This window comes from Rutidosis leptorrhynchoides, chromosome 5 (assembly GCF_046630445.1).
Source record: "Rutidosis leptorrhynchoides isolate AG116_Rl617_1_P2 chromosome 5, CSIRO_AGI_Rlap_v1, whole genome shotgun sequence".
Lineage (NCBI taxonomy): Eukaryota > Viridiplantae > Streptophyta > Magnoliopsida > Asterales > Asteraceae > Rutidosis > Rutidosis leptorrhynchoides.
This window is the reverse complement of record NC_092337.1, coordinates 423442022-423456663: the sequence shown is the minus strand read 5'-3', so window position 1 is coordinate 423456663 and position 14642 is coordinate 423442022. Positions and strand designations below refer to the sequence as shown.

At 37.3% G+C, this 14642-nt stretch overlaps 1 long non-coding RNA gene and 1 pseudogene across 5 annotated transcripts; one reads left to right on the top strand and one right to left on the bottom strand.

Moving 5' to 3' along the window:
* The first annotated feature begins 2107 nt into the window (after positions 1-2107).
* LOC139848044 (uncharacterized) lies at positions 2108-11373 on the top strand. Of its 5 annotated transcripts, none has more exons than XR_011759807.1 (7): positions 2108-2443; positions 2590-2709; positions 3926-4197; positions 4365-4491; positions 10449-10569; positions 10640-10751; positions 11113-11373. It is a non-coding gene; the product is annotated as an uncharacterized lncRNA (long non-coding RNA). The 5 variants fall into 5 exon arrangements; XR_011759808.1 differs by having other exon boundaries at positions 2109-2443; positions 10691-10751; XR_011759809.1 differs by lacking the exon at positions 10640-10751 and having other exon boundaries at positions 4365-4496.
* A 708-nt stretch (positions 11374-12081) lies between these two features.
* LOC139848246 (uncharacterized) lies at positions 12082-13720 on the bottom strand (annotated as a pseudogene).
* Positions 13721-14642: the final 922 nt, after the last annotated feature.

Here is a 14642-nt window from a genome sequence, read left to right as displayed (position 1 = left end):
CAACGGAGAGGCAGAATCCTTTTGGTTCCAATATAATTGGAGACTTTTCGAAAAATCCAACAACCAAGTCCATGTATAAGTGTCTTTCTTAGACACCACTCAAGAATCTCGGATATTATGACATAACCAACAATTACCTTAACAGACAGAAAATAAGCCCCCGGCAGTGGCGCCAAAAACTTACATCCACTTACGATATGACCAAAACAGGCGGTTTTATTTGTGCGGTGTCGTTAGGTCGCAACACGTCAGAATTAGCTATCAAAAGAGAGTAATGGTTTTATCATTTATAATTAGCTGGAGTTTCCTAGCTATAACTCACCTACTTGTCTTCCTTTTAACGAGTAAGTGGTAAATATAACTCAGGTTCGTATTTTTGTATGTTTGCTCAGTAACGTGTGACAAAAGTGCCTATACAATTAACCCTAGTGACAAGAGGTGATAAATTAAGATTAACTAAATAAAACAATAATTGAACTTATAAATATAGAGATAGATAGGTATGGAGAATAGAATTCTGAAGGGGAATTATCACAAGAGTTTAACTTCCTAGGATAAACACTAAACCTCAATCAACTGGGCTATGAACCTAACTGATTTGTCACTAAGAGTTTAGGCTTTGAAGAGTCTGGCTAAGACGGGTATCCCTACTCCTAACGTTAACCTAAAGGGTTTAAACGACCTTATGGATAGGATCCTAGGTACATGAACAAAGTGGTATACCCATAAAGGAAAGTCTCAGCTTTTTCTTAATCCTAGTTGGTCTAACTAAAGCAATATTCCACTACTTAACACTATGCTATGCCTTAACATTAACAGATGTGCAATCTTAGATATTCTAAGGTACCGCTAATTGGGTTAGAGGTCTCTCATTTGCGATCACTTATTCAACCCCGGATCATCTTACAACATCTCAAGAACGTTGCTTCTGACGCGAATCATGCTTTTGAGTAAGCTAGTGTTCACTGAACTCTATGTTGCTAACTCTAATCACAACCTAAATGGGCAGCTCTTCTATGACGAATAAATGGTTATTCGTACGTAGGTACTATATCCCTATTGTGACGTTAAGCACACATAACTACTTACCTTGTATCCTAGGGTTGATCAGGTCTTAATACTAGTTTATAGCCACGTGAATAAGCGGAAAGGGTGATCTGTAAATTAAACTTCTAACCCATCAGGATTTCAGCATAACAGTATGATAAGTCTCAGATAAAGTATTCAACATATAATAAACATTCGTAACAGACAGATAAGCATGCAAGATGAAAGCAACTTAAGATAACAAGATAACTTCATTAAATTAAGGAAAGCGTTCACCGTTTACAGACGAGATCTGGACCATTACAAGTGCTGACATCCTCTAGACCGCTCATATTACAATCTTCGGCGTTCGCCTCCGGGTACTTAATTTCCCGCTCGGAGGTGAGAAGGCCTTGAAAGCTCTAGTGAGAGAAAGTGTATTGTAGTGAGAGAGTGAAAAGTGGTGTGTTGAAATTGGATGACAAAAAGCCTTTAAATAAGCACAAAATTTGCCTGCAAACCCGATTGCTAAGGCAAGCCGTTTAACGAGACCGTTTGATCTAGGCGTTTGGCAGCCCGTTTGGCAGCCCGTTTGGCAAGCCGTTTGGCTTGCTGATTCCCTGGATCGTAACTTGATTTCTTGTCTTTCACCGTTTTCACTCTAGAATCTTCGTTTTAGCTCCGTTTCTCTTGATTCTTTTTGCATTGTCTTCGTAATTACTTTATCTACAAATTTAACCGAAAAAACGATTATTTTGCCGACAAAATTTTAAACTTTATACTTTTGGGAGTCAAATATCGGGGATAATAACATGACTTTTTAGCCTATATCAACAGCCAATTGAAAGTTGCATCAGCCTGAATTGTTTGGCGATGAACGGTTATGATGCGTTATATATTTTTTGCTTCACCATTAACCTGCGAAAGGTACTTTCAATCTTTATAAATTCATGTATATAATGAGTAATAAATATTACTAGTAATAATTAAAATTTTGTTGTGTGTTTTTGTTTATTTTATCTATTTTATTAAATCTTTTTATGCTTTCTAATCTGTGTCTGTGAATCTGAAAATTATGAATTTATTGTTTCTTATTAGGTTCTCTTCTTGGATCTTGATTTCTTACCGATTGAAATATATAGTTTTATAAAATGTGGTTTATCTCATAGTTGATGTATTGTGCGTAGTTAGTAGGGTTGTGTATTTGATTTTAGGTATAAAAAAAATTATAATTCATCTCGTGTAGATTACTCTTCAAGTTTCCATTTCTCTTCTTTTTCATTTAAAGTGTAATTGATGATTAGTTTTATTGTTAATTCTGTTCTATGTAGTGAAATGAGTATTATGAAATATAATATCAGTTTCGAAGTAACCTAAAATGGCGAATACAATGTGAATCTTCAATGTACTTAATAAGGTAAAAGCTGTAAATTTGTGAATGTAGAAGTTTATTAGTGTAGTTACGCTTATAATCGTTCCTTTTTGCATATTATCTATATAACTGATCTTTCATTTCATACTGAATTGCTTTTTCTAATAGGCTTTTTGGCTCCAATGTTCCAGCTTTGATAGCAATCTGTTCGGCAGAGAAATCAGAAAAAAACGTTATTAAAGAGCATGAAGCAGGAAGAAGCTCGATGCACAGGTTGGTTTTGTGTGGCTGATACAAGCTTCCAATATGAGGTATGCCTAACAAAAATTAACCAGCATTAAAACCATAATAACATGGTTTTCTCTCTTTGTGTGTCTAATTAACATTAGCATTCACAATTTATAGTTTATACTTTATCTTTTTTAGTGTTGTGCTAAAGGCTAATTGCAAAAACCTCTTAATAGCCTTTCTGACCAGCTGATATATATGCATAAAACTCTTAATATACATATTCATAATATACATATATCTATAAATCTTCTATAAACATATATAAATCAAGGGATTAAACCTTTTGTTTCTCATAGTTTGGGCTCACGTGGACAAAAGATTAGTAATTGTATGATTTTACTAGAAAATTACTTGCCAAAAATTGAAACATGAAAGTATGTAGAATAAAAGCATCAACTTCCACATGTCTCATAATATGAATTTTATCTCATACTGCTGCAGTTCCTTATACTTGCATACAAGCATAAACTTTATAATTTAATTATTCTATCATTTAGCTCAAGGCAGCCTGTGACATACTGTTCTAGACCTTAATGAGGAACTAAACTTTATAATTTAATCCTTTTATTTTAATTCATCGATGGTTGGTTCTTTTATGGGGTAGTTATTTTCAACGAATCGATTTATACGTTTTTAAATGTCGCATCGATGTTAATTGAGATGATTTATGGTGGTTTAAGCCAATTGATTTATGTGCCTAAAAAGGGCATCAGGTACGTTTCATTGAATTGATTTCAATTTCTAAACAAGGGGATCAGAGATGTGGGATCTATATTCCCATATGCATTGTCGTTGCCTGTAGCCAGTGACCGGTTTGTTAGTTCTGGTGATCAGGCATCTGAATTAATCAATTATGTATTAATTTGAATTGGTTATATATAGATTTTTAAGTGATTGATGTTGTTCTATAGATTCTTTGGAAGTAGTTCGTGGAGGTCAGTCTACAATAGAATTTCCGTGGTGTTTAATTACGTGTGAAGTCTTATTATTATAATTGTTATTTTTAAATGGGTAAGTACAAATTTGCATAACAGGTTATGGTGCGTTAAAATGGCCAATTCTATATACGGGTCAGTTTGGGTTGGCCAATTTATGCATTTTGCCCTCTACATACAAAGTATAGCCCATTGAACCAAATTACCTTTAAATGGGTCAAAGTTGCCACCTTTGAACTGTACAACTTTACGATTGGCTTAAAAGGCTCACTTTTAATCTACAATGTTTTTTTTTTTACAGGTACCACCGGTTCTAACCGCAATGTATTTGGTAAAGATTCCTTTTTCGAATAAAAAATATGATGCAGCTACTATTGGATTAATCGAATAGGGAAATCTGCTTCAAGGAATACTGCTTCTATTATTGTATCAAGTCATGTATTAATCATCTCAAACAATTGTTGGATGGTCGTGTTTCACAGTTGAGGTGTCTAAATGGATATTTCATACATGTTGATTAATGGGTCAAATCCGAAGTGTCCAAATGAGTATTTTTTTAGTAAATATGTTCAGGTATTCAACAACCTCTCTTTTCTAAATTCGTATTCTTATTAAAGTTTAAATATTATAGACTTAAGAAATATAAAATTATAGTAGATGTACAATCGTGATTAATTATTTTGCGTCATAAGCTGACATTGATAAATTGTACAATTGTGATAGATTTTTCTTTTTTGCAGTGCTACCTCTGCATCATTTTACATGAGAAAATTTGTGGAGAAATTTCCCGACATTAGGTCACATTTTCGTGATAGAGTATTCTTGGCTTGAAGAGTGTGCTCACACTTTCTCTCATGAGAAATACAGGTTAGGTTCGTTCAACGCGTATATGTTCTTTAACTTCTTTTTTTTGAATTATTTGTTCGAATTTTATTCCCATTCAATTTTCAATGGAAGACCAATTTGGGGTAGCTCAACATTCAGTTATTAACTCTGCTGCTTATATCTCTTTTTCTTGGCTTGCTTTTTTGGTTTTTTAAATAGTTCAGTTAAGTCTACGAAAATTTATGATAGGTAGTCAGTTTTAGTGGCTATTATAAATATGATATTTTGTTCCCAATAAAAATTATGGCGTCATAAAATGAGTGTCATGGTCATAGTACTGAAATTTGATAATTTGGTCATAAACTGTATACTTTTCTGCATACGGTATTAAAATATTACAAAGTTCTCATGGACAAGATCCATCACGTTTCCACTGTCACTTTGGAGCTCTAACTTTTTTTTTTTTTTTTTTGAGTGTTACGTTTAAATAGCATTATAAGTTGTTGTCATGAATAGTTCGAATGGACCAACTGTTGAAGATTTCCAGCCTACAATCTAGAAGCCCACCTTCTAGATATTCAAAGTAGGCAACCTTGACAACTCATATGGAAGTAGCAAAGTTGATGACGATGAAGGCCGCCAACCTTCTCCGTTCACACCATTCCACCGCCATAGAATTTTTACTATAAATAGAGGTGCAAACCTCAGTTGTAAATCATCATAAATCACTCAGAGAAGTGTAATCACAACCTTGAGAGTGTGTGTGAGTTTGAGAGTTTTTTTGTAAGAGTTTTGTAATACTCTGTAAATCTATTCTTGTGAGTAATAGAGTTGTTTTTCTCTCAAATTTACATCTCCCAACGTCCAGGCGATCCCCTCTTCCTAACAAGTGGTATCAGAGCTTGGTTAGAGACGTTGGTTGAGTTTTTGGGTCTTCTGAAGTTTTCTCAAAATTCAATTTTGAGTGTACCATTGGATTCGTCTCGTCGAACTGAGTTCAACGCAAAAAACGGCGACTTAAACGGAGTTATAACGAGCCCAGAAAACGCGGTCAAAGTTTGGTCAACTCGCCGGAGAAGACGACCGGTGCCGGAATTTTCGCCGGAGAAGACGATCACTGTAGCAGCTGGCGGCACTGTAGCAAGTCACTGTATCAGTACTGTAGCGGTACTGTAGCAATTCTGAAATTTTACGATTTGGTCCCTGAAATTTTCAGAATTTCATTTTTGGTCCCTGAAGTTTATAAAAATTATAATTTTGCCCCGTAAGTGGAATTTAAGCCGCGAAGTGTCTATTCCACCATTTTCAACCGTTCCGGACGTAACGGTGATCTCTGTTTTCTACAATTCAACCCCGTTTGTGTTAAAAAATTATTTGTAAGGTGATAATGTCCACAGAAGAGTCAACATCATCTTCCGGAGCTATGATTATGCTCACAGCCACAAACTACACACTGTGAAAACCTCGGATGGAAGATCTCCTCAGCTGTAAGGATTTGTTCGATCCTATTGAATTGAAGGGTATAAACCCTGATTCTGCCAAAGAGAAAGAGTGGAAGAAATCAAACCGAAAAACTATTGGTCAGATCCGTCAATGGATTGATCATAGTGTCTTCCACCATGTTGCACAAGAGACAGACGCATATGTCCTCTGGAAAAAGTTGGAGGACATGTATCAGGCCAAGACTGCTCGGAATAAAGCCCTGCTGATGAGGCGTTTAGTCAACATGAAGCTCAAAAGTGGAACTTCAGTTGCCGAGCATACCAGTGAGTTCCAGAGCTTGGTCAACCAGTTATCTTCTGTAGAGATGCCGCTTGGCGATGAAGTTCAGGCGCTACTGCTACTTAGTTCCCTTCCTGATAGTTGGGAAACGCTGGTAGTAACACTCAGCAACTCAGCCCCGAATGGCAAACTTACCATGTCAATGGTCAAGGATGCCCTATTCAGTGAAGAGGCAAGGAGAAAGGACATGGGCACAGATCAGACCCATGCCTTTGTCACAGAGAATCGGGGGAGACAGCGAATGAGTAGCAAAAATAAATGTAGAGGCAGAAGCAAGAGCAGGGGCAGGTCAGCTGATGGCAGAAAACCAACATATAAATGCCATCATTGTGGATTAGAGGGACATATGAAGAAGAACTGCTATAGATTGAAAGAGGAACAAGGTCAAAGCAGTTCACAGCCGAAGAATAAGGGTGGAGAAACATTAGTGACTATTTCTGGTGATGTAGCTTATTGTTCAACCCATGATGAGACATGCCTTCACGTCTCACGAGAAGAAACAGAATGGGTGGTAGATACTGCAGCTTCCTATCACGTGACTCCATACAAGGAATACTTCACAACATACAAAGCTGGTGACTTTGGAGTTGTGAAGATGGGAAATTCCAGTTCCGCTGATATTGTCGGAATTGGAGATGTCAGGATAAAGACAAGTTCCGGGAGCACAATCACTCTGAAGGATGTCCGCCATGTGCCAGATCTTCGGCTGAATTTACTTTCTGGGATAGCTCTCGACAAACAGGGCTATGATAGTCATTTCAGTAAAGGCACATGGAAATTGTCAAGAGGCGCTATGATAGTCGCTCGATGACACATTTGTGGCACACTGTACAAGACTCATGTGAAGATCTGCACAGACAGTATTAATGTTGCAGAAAAGGAGGCTTCACAAAATTTATGGCACCAGAGACTCGGTCACATGAGTGAGAAAGGGTTGTCTACCCTAATAAAGAAGAAGCTTATCAATGTAGACAAGGACGCTGCACTAGATCCTTGCAATCATTGTCTGTTTGGTAAGCAGCATAGAGTCTCGTTTAATTCCTCTTCACCGAGAAAATCAGAGTTACTCAGTCTGGTACACTCTGATGTTTGCGGTCCCTTGGAGGTTGAATCAATTGGCGGTAACCGATACTTTCTAACGTTTATCGATGATGCTTCTCGAAAGGTGTGGGTATATTTCTTACGGACGAAGGACCAGGTGTTCGATTACTTCAAACAGTTCCATGTCATGGTAGAACGTGAGACAGGAAAGAAGTTAAAGTGTCTTCGATCCGACAACGGCGGTGAATACTCTTCCAGGCAGTTCGATGCCTATTGCAGATCATATGGCATCCGACATGAGAAGACAGTTCCACGTACCCCTCAACATAATGGTATAGCAGAAAGAATGAACCGAACAATCATGGAACGTGTTCGGAGCATGCTCAGTATGGCTAAGCTGCCAAAGCCATTCTGGGGAGAAGCAGTCAGAGCCGCTTGTTATTTGATCAACCGATCTCCATCAGTACCACTGAATTTTGAAGTTCCGGAGAAACTTTGGTCTAGAAAGGATCCATCATACTCTCACTTAAGAGTATTTGGATGTTTGGCGTACGCACATGTATCCAAGGAGCTCAGGCAGAAGCTGGATGCAAGGACCACTCCATGCATATTCATAGGCTATGGAGATGAAGAATTTGGATACAGATTATGGGATCCAAAGGAGAAAAAGGTGATCAGAAGTAGGGACGTGGTGTTCCATGAAAGCCAGACAATAGAAGATATTGAAAAGCCCACAATATATCAGAAGACAAATGTTGCTGCTCAGGTGCTAGAGGCAACAACGGAATCATTCATGAGAAATGAATTTTCAGTGCAAGAAGAAATGCCAGAAGTAGAAGATAATGAGGAAAATGACGGTGCTGAGCAGGGGGAGCCACAACCCCATCTGCCAGACGTTCCAGCACCATCACAAGGTCAAGATGATGGTGGATCTCCTCAGAATGTTCCAGAAGTTCGTAGATCTGAACGAGGTCGGATTCCATCGAGTAAATATCCAGAATCCGAGTACCTTCTACTTACTGAAGATGGAGAACCGGAGAGTTTTCATGAAGCAGTAACTCATAAGGATAAAGAAAAATGGTTGCTCGCAATGCAGGATGAGATGGATTCTCTGCAGAAAAATCAAACTTATGAGATTGTAGAACTTCCACGCGGGAAGAAGACACTGAAAAATAAATGGGTGTTCAAGCTAAAAAAGGATGGTAGTGGAAAAGTGGTGAAATACAAAGCACGACTTGTAGTCAAAGGATTCCAACAGAAGAAAGGGATTGATTTTGACGAGATATTTTCACCGGTAGTCAAGATGACTTCAATTAGAGTCATACTTGGATTAGTCGCAAGTATGAACTTGGAGCTTGAACAGATGGATGTAAAGACAGCTTTTCTTCATGGAGATTTACATGAAGAAATTTACATGGAGCAGCCAGAAGGTTTTGAGGTTTCAGGAGATAACCTCGTATGCAAGCTGAAGAAAAGTTTGTACGGTTTAAAGCAGGCACCTAGGCAGTGGTACAAGAAGTTTGACTCGTGCATGGTGAGTCACGGGTACAAGAAAGCTGCAGCGGATGAGTGTGTCTACATTTAGAAGTTTTCTGAAGGAGATTTCGTTGCTCTTCTACTTTATGTAGACGATATTTTGATCGTAGGGAAAGACGCAACGAAGATCAACCAGCTGAAGAAGGAACTCTCTAAGTCTTTTGACATGAAAGACTTAGGACAGGCTCAACTGATTTTGGGAATGCAGATAACCCGAGACAGGAAGAATAAAAGGTTATGGCTATCTCAGGAGAAGTATATTGAACGAGTGCTTTCACATTTCAATATGAACAATGCCAAACCTGTTAGCATTCCATTAGCTAACCATTTCAAGTTAAGCAAGAGTTCTTGTCCCTCATCCAAGGAAGAGATCGAGGAGATGTTGTCAGTACCATATTCTTCAGCAGTTGGAAGTTTGATGTATGCGATGGTGTGTACAAGGCCCGATATTGCTCATGCAGTGGGAACGGTGAGTCGTTTTCTCTCGAACCCCGGGAAAGAGCATTGGGAGGCGGTAAAATGGATTCTCAGATATCTTAAATGTACAAAGAATCTATGTCTTTGTTACGGGGGAGCTGATCCAATCTTGGAAGGCTATACAGATGCGGATATGGCCGGAGATCCTGATAGTAGGAAATCTACTTCAGGATTCATTTACACTTTTGCAGGGGGAGCTGTTTCATGGCAGTCAAGACTACAGAGGTGTGTTGCATTATCCACAACTGAAGCAGAGTATATTGCTGCCGCAGAAGCTGGAAAAGAAATGTTGTGGTTAAAGCGTTATCTTCAAGAATTTGGAATCAAGCAAAAGGAGTACAAGGTATATTGTGACAGTCAAAGTGCTATAGATTTGAGCAAGAACTCCATGTACCATTCTCGTACAAAACATATTGATATTCGCTATCATTGGATACGCGAGGTAATTGATCGACAACTGTTGAGACTAGTGAAGATCCATACAAAGGAGAATCCTGCGGATATGTTAACAAAGGTGGTGACTCGAGAGAAGTTGGAGTTATGCAGAGACATAACTGGAATGTTCGTGGATTCGGCTGGAGGGGGAGAATTGAAGATTTCCAGCCTACAATCTAGAAGCCCACCTTCTAGATATTCAAAGTAGGCAACCTTGACAACTCATATGGAAGTAGCAAAGTTGATGACGATGACGGCCGCCAACCTTCTCCGTTCACACCATTCCACCGCCATAGAATTTTTACTATAAATAGAGGTGCAAACCTCAGTTGTAAATCATCCTAAATCACTCAGAGAAGTGTAATCACAACCTTGAGAGTGTGTGTGAGTTTGAGAGTTTTTTTGTAAGAGTTTTGTAATACTCTGTAAATCTATTCTTGTGAGTATTAGAGTTGTTTTTCTCTCAAATTTATATCTCCCAACGTCCAGGCGATCCCCTCTTCCTAACAACTGTTACCGTTCATATTATATTAATCAAAATTATAGCCATCTGTTTAAAACTTTATCATTAATAAAATGTGTTTTGTTTTTACTTCTTAGGTTTATCTATGAAAGGAGTTTTGGTACTTGAGATAACGAACCTTACACATTTGAGGGTATATACCAGATAGTTGCATATTTTGTTTACTTTAGTAGTCACACAATTATCTTTACTATGGATGTAACAGGTTCAACATAAAGGGATACCACAAATGAACTAAGTTCAAGCCCACTTAGAGAGAGTGATGACATTGATGATACATTTGGGGAGTTTGAGTTTCATTCATAGATCAACCATCAAGGAATAAGGTGGTAAATATGCCTAATACTTACATTATTTCAATTCCTTTTTAATGTGTGATTTTAATTTTAATGGCAGGGTTTTACATTCTAACTATATTGATAATTAATAATTTATAATATACTATAGAGTTTACACAGTAGAAGGGTGGTATTTCATGATATAGAGCGATGGCATATGTGTAAAACAGGTGAGTATAAAATCGATAATTACTTAAAATGTTGTTCGCATGTCATTAGTGAATGTAGCTAAAACTATTTCTAGAAAAAGATGTTCGGCTACTTCACTGAAACTGATGAAACATATTTAGTATTCATCCTATGCTACACAAAAATCTCATTGTTTGGTCACTCAGTCATGTTCATGTCTAAAAACTAGGAGTATACCTTACATAAAATTTTACATCATGTTGACTACTATGTTGTATCATGAAAGTGGGTCAAAAGTTATAACTTTTGTACCAAATATATTTATATTTGAATCCAATTAGTCTCTTTTGTTCCGTTTTGAATTTCTTGCGTTTATGTGTGTAAGGTTGTGTTTTCTTGCAGAATTCAATTACAGATATACCAAATCAGGTGTATAAGTTTAGAGGTTGGGGTGTTGCGGTCAAGACAATAGGCCTGTTATTGGCTTGAATAGCCTTGGAAGAATAGCACATGGGTTCTCATTGTTAGTTATTTGAATTCTTTACACTAGATTCCCCATTAAATTAAATCTTATAATAAGCTGAATCTACCAGATGTATGGTGTATCAAGATAGAAATTTGTGATGACATTTGGTTCTTTGAGCTGCTATATAGTATAAAGTTAGACGCATTTTTTATTCTTATTATAATAAGTTGATGCATCATAGTGCCCACAATAGTACTCGTGACACTGTCTCTATAATATCGTTAATTGATATATTATTTTAAGATTCAAGAGTGTTTACGGAAGAGTCCCCGTGCAACGCACGGGCTCGATAAATCTAGTTCTTTCATATAGTGGATGTTAAATGACCTACTATCTCGTGATTTTAGCGTCTCTTGAGAAGTTTTCACGCAAAACGTTTGTGCCTTTATGCATCTTCTATTTTGTACGTGTTTAAAAATCGACTTAAACATGGTTATGTGATTTATCGTGATACTAAATCAATTCAAAACAAGTGGTATTTCAGCGGAACGATCGATCCATGCACAAATTAGGCCTCACATCCACATATATAATGAATGTATTGAAGAATAAATTCTTGCTGCACTTACAAGTTAAGAATCCTATTCTTCCTCATCACATCACATGCTTCTAAATAATGTCATCTATAAAATGTGTTAGTCAATTCTTTATTCCCTATAACTTTCTAGACACCTTTACATAATATTTTTAAGATGATATATTATCAAGCCAAGTAACTCTAATTTAAACAAGATGATAAAGTTCTGAAAACAAGAAGATATATTTGAAACTTATGAATTACATTTAATTTGCATGTATAATTAAACCAATTAATGTTTAGTACGCACTCCGTATTAAATACTCGTAGCATTTATGCTATAACATGTGAACTTATGCCATATATTACATGGATACATATTAATACTAACAGAATCACTAACTAAATACAGTATTCATGAACATTTTGAATTTTAGCAAATGTATTGTTTATAACAAATGTAGTAATTTCACTAATTGATAATTTCCCCTGTTTTAATTTCTAGACAATTGTACAAGCATTTGGATTATCGTCACTGAAAATTGATGTAATATTACCATTTCCGCTGCTACTGCTGTAATACTCACCACCATAGTGAGTATACTGTGGTGCTGGCTTTGGCCGAGCGTAATTTGCGTATGGCTGTGGTGGTGGCTCTGATCCGCCATAATTTGTGTACAATTGCGGTTGTGGCTCCTGCCGGGCATAGTTTGTGTATGGTGCTGGTGGTTCGGGTCTGTTGTATCATGTGTACTGTCTTGGTGGTTCGGGTCTGTTGTACCCTGTGTACTGTCTTGGTGGTTCGGGAATATTGCTGTAATGTATGTATTCATCTGGTTCTGGCTTAGATCTATTGTAATGTTGTGGTGCCTTGGGTATAGTATAATGTGTTTGTTGCGGCGGTGGTGGTTCTGGTCTGTTATAATGTGTGAATTGTTGTGGTGGTTCGGGTCGATTGTAATGTGTGTACTCTGGTAGTGGTTCGGGTTGATTGTATTGTGGAGGGGGTTGTGCATATTGATATTCAGTGATATACGGTGTAGGTTTGTATGCGTTGTAGCTATGGTTCACACGAATTGGCTCTCGTGGCTCATGTTTGTATTGCGGATGAGGTGAACTAGAGTAATGTTCAACAGTCGCGTTATAAATTACTTGTTCTTGGTTGAATCTATGGCTGTAGTCTTGTGTGTTGCGGTGCACCACGTGAGCCTCTTCGGCTTTTGGTGGTGGTGGTGGCGGTGCTGGTTCCGGTTCAGGAGGTGGATTTTGTGGTTCTTTTGGTGGTTCAACCGGTGGAACTGGTTCTGTTGGAGGTGGGATTGAAGGGTCCGTATGGGGTGCCTCGTTTTTGGATTGTGGTTGGACAGGGAAAAATGGTTCTGTTTCGGAACCAATGGTGGCAAGTTTCCTTGTTTTCTTGAGCGCCTTGACGATTTTTCCAAGATCCGCCCACCCGATAATTGTTAGTTTTTGTTGTGAAATGTCAATATAGATATCTTGTATGCCTGAAAAACGGATAAACCAGATAAACTTTTTCCTAGTAAGTCTACTCAGTAAAACAATATTCATACTTTTAAATATTGTAAATATATGAAATGTGTCACCGGAATTATGAAATATACATTTTTTTACAAGCAAAATATGAGATATACATTTTACATTTAATAACTATATCAAGCATAACAACTTGTATAAGTAGCTTTAGTTAAGATGATAAAGCTCATGTGATCAAGCAGTTAGTTAAGTTAGTTACCATTGATGCTACTAAGAGCTTTCTTGATCTTCTGGACACACCCATTACAATCGATTCGAACCTGGAACTCGGTTACTCGAGGTTTCTGCATTGTTCATACTAGACATTAGAACCATATGTAATTATAAGACTAAGATTGCATAATCAACGTGAGATGGGATTTAGATGATATAATTACCTCTATATCTGGAACCATAATAATGTAGAGATTGATAGTATCAATGGGTGAGGCGGAAAAATGAAGAATCAACATGGCTTTTTATTAGTGCAGGAAAAGCGAATATTTAAAAGGCGTGTATGACTCATGAGTTGTGAAAGTTGTGTAAATATAGATTCTCTGTTTAAATATGACTAATTAACTAATCATTTGATTAACACAGGTAAAACAGATTTTGAATAATCCATTATTCGGAATCATGGTGTTGGGTGATGTTAGGGTGTTGGGTGATGTTGTTTTGTGCAGTGGCGGGTCTAGAAATGACAGTCAGTGGTGTCACTAGTTAAAATTCAAAAAAATTCTACTAGATGGCCAATGGTAGATTCGAGAATTTTTTTGAACGAGGGGCGAAAATTTTCCGAAGACGCTCAAAGTTTATATTGTCAGAACCGTCTCATCAATTATGAATGTCTCCTTCAACACATAAAATTTGGTTCCTATAAAACTTAATAATTAAGTAGAAAATAAACATGTCTTAAATATGATATAGAAAAGATGAATTGTGAGAGCTTAAAAATATGCAATATTCGTTTTATAAATATAAACATTAATGAAATATGAACATCTATATACAGAAATACTTCAATTAGCTTTTATAAGCTTTTTGTATAGGTTCTCTCTCTAAAAAATATCCTCTCCTTCTTTACCAGAGCTAGGGTTCCCTCTTCAAAACTCAACCGCCACCTCCTTCCTCCTTTTTCCAACCTTGTCTATCTTGTCTTTCACAATTTTCGGGTTTGTAGAGCTTAACGCCGATCTCCTTCCGACCATCGGCGCCTTGCCGGTGGTCCGGACTTATATGTGTTCTTTTTCTTCAGTGAATAAGTGTACTTCCTTTTCTTGACTCCCCGATGGCGTGTGCACCGCTGTTATCTCTTCCGTTCATTTTGTCGGAAAGCAGGCAACGATCTGGTGAATT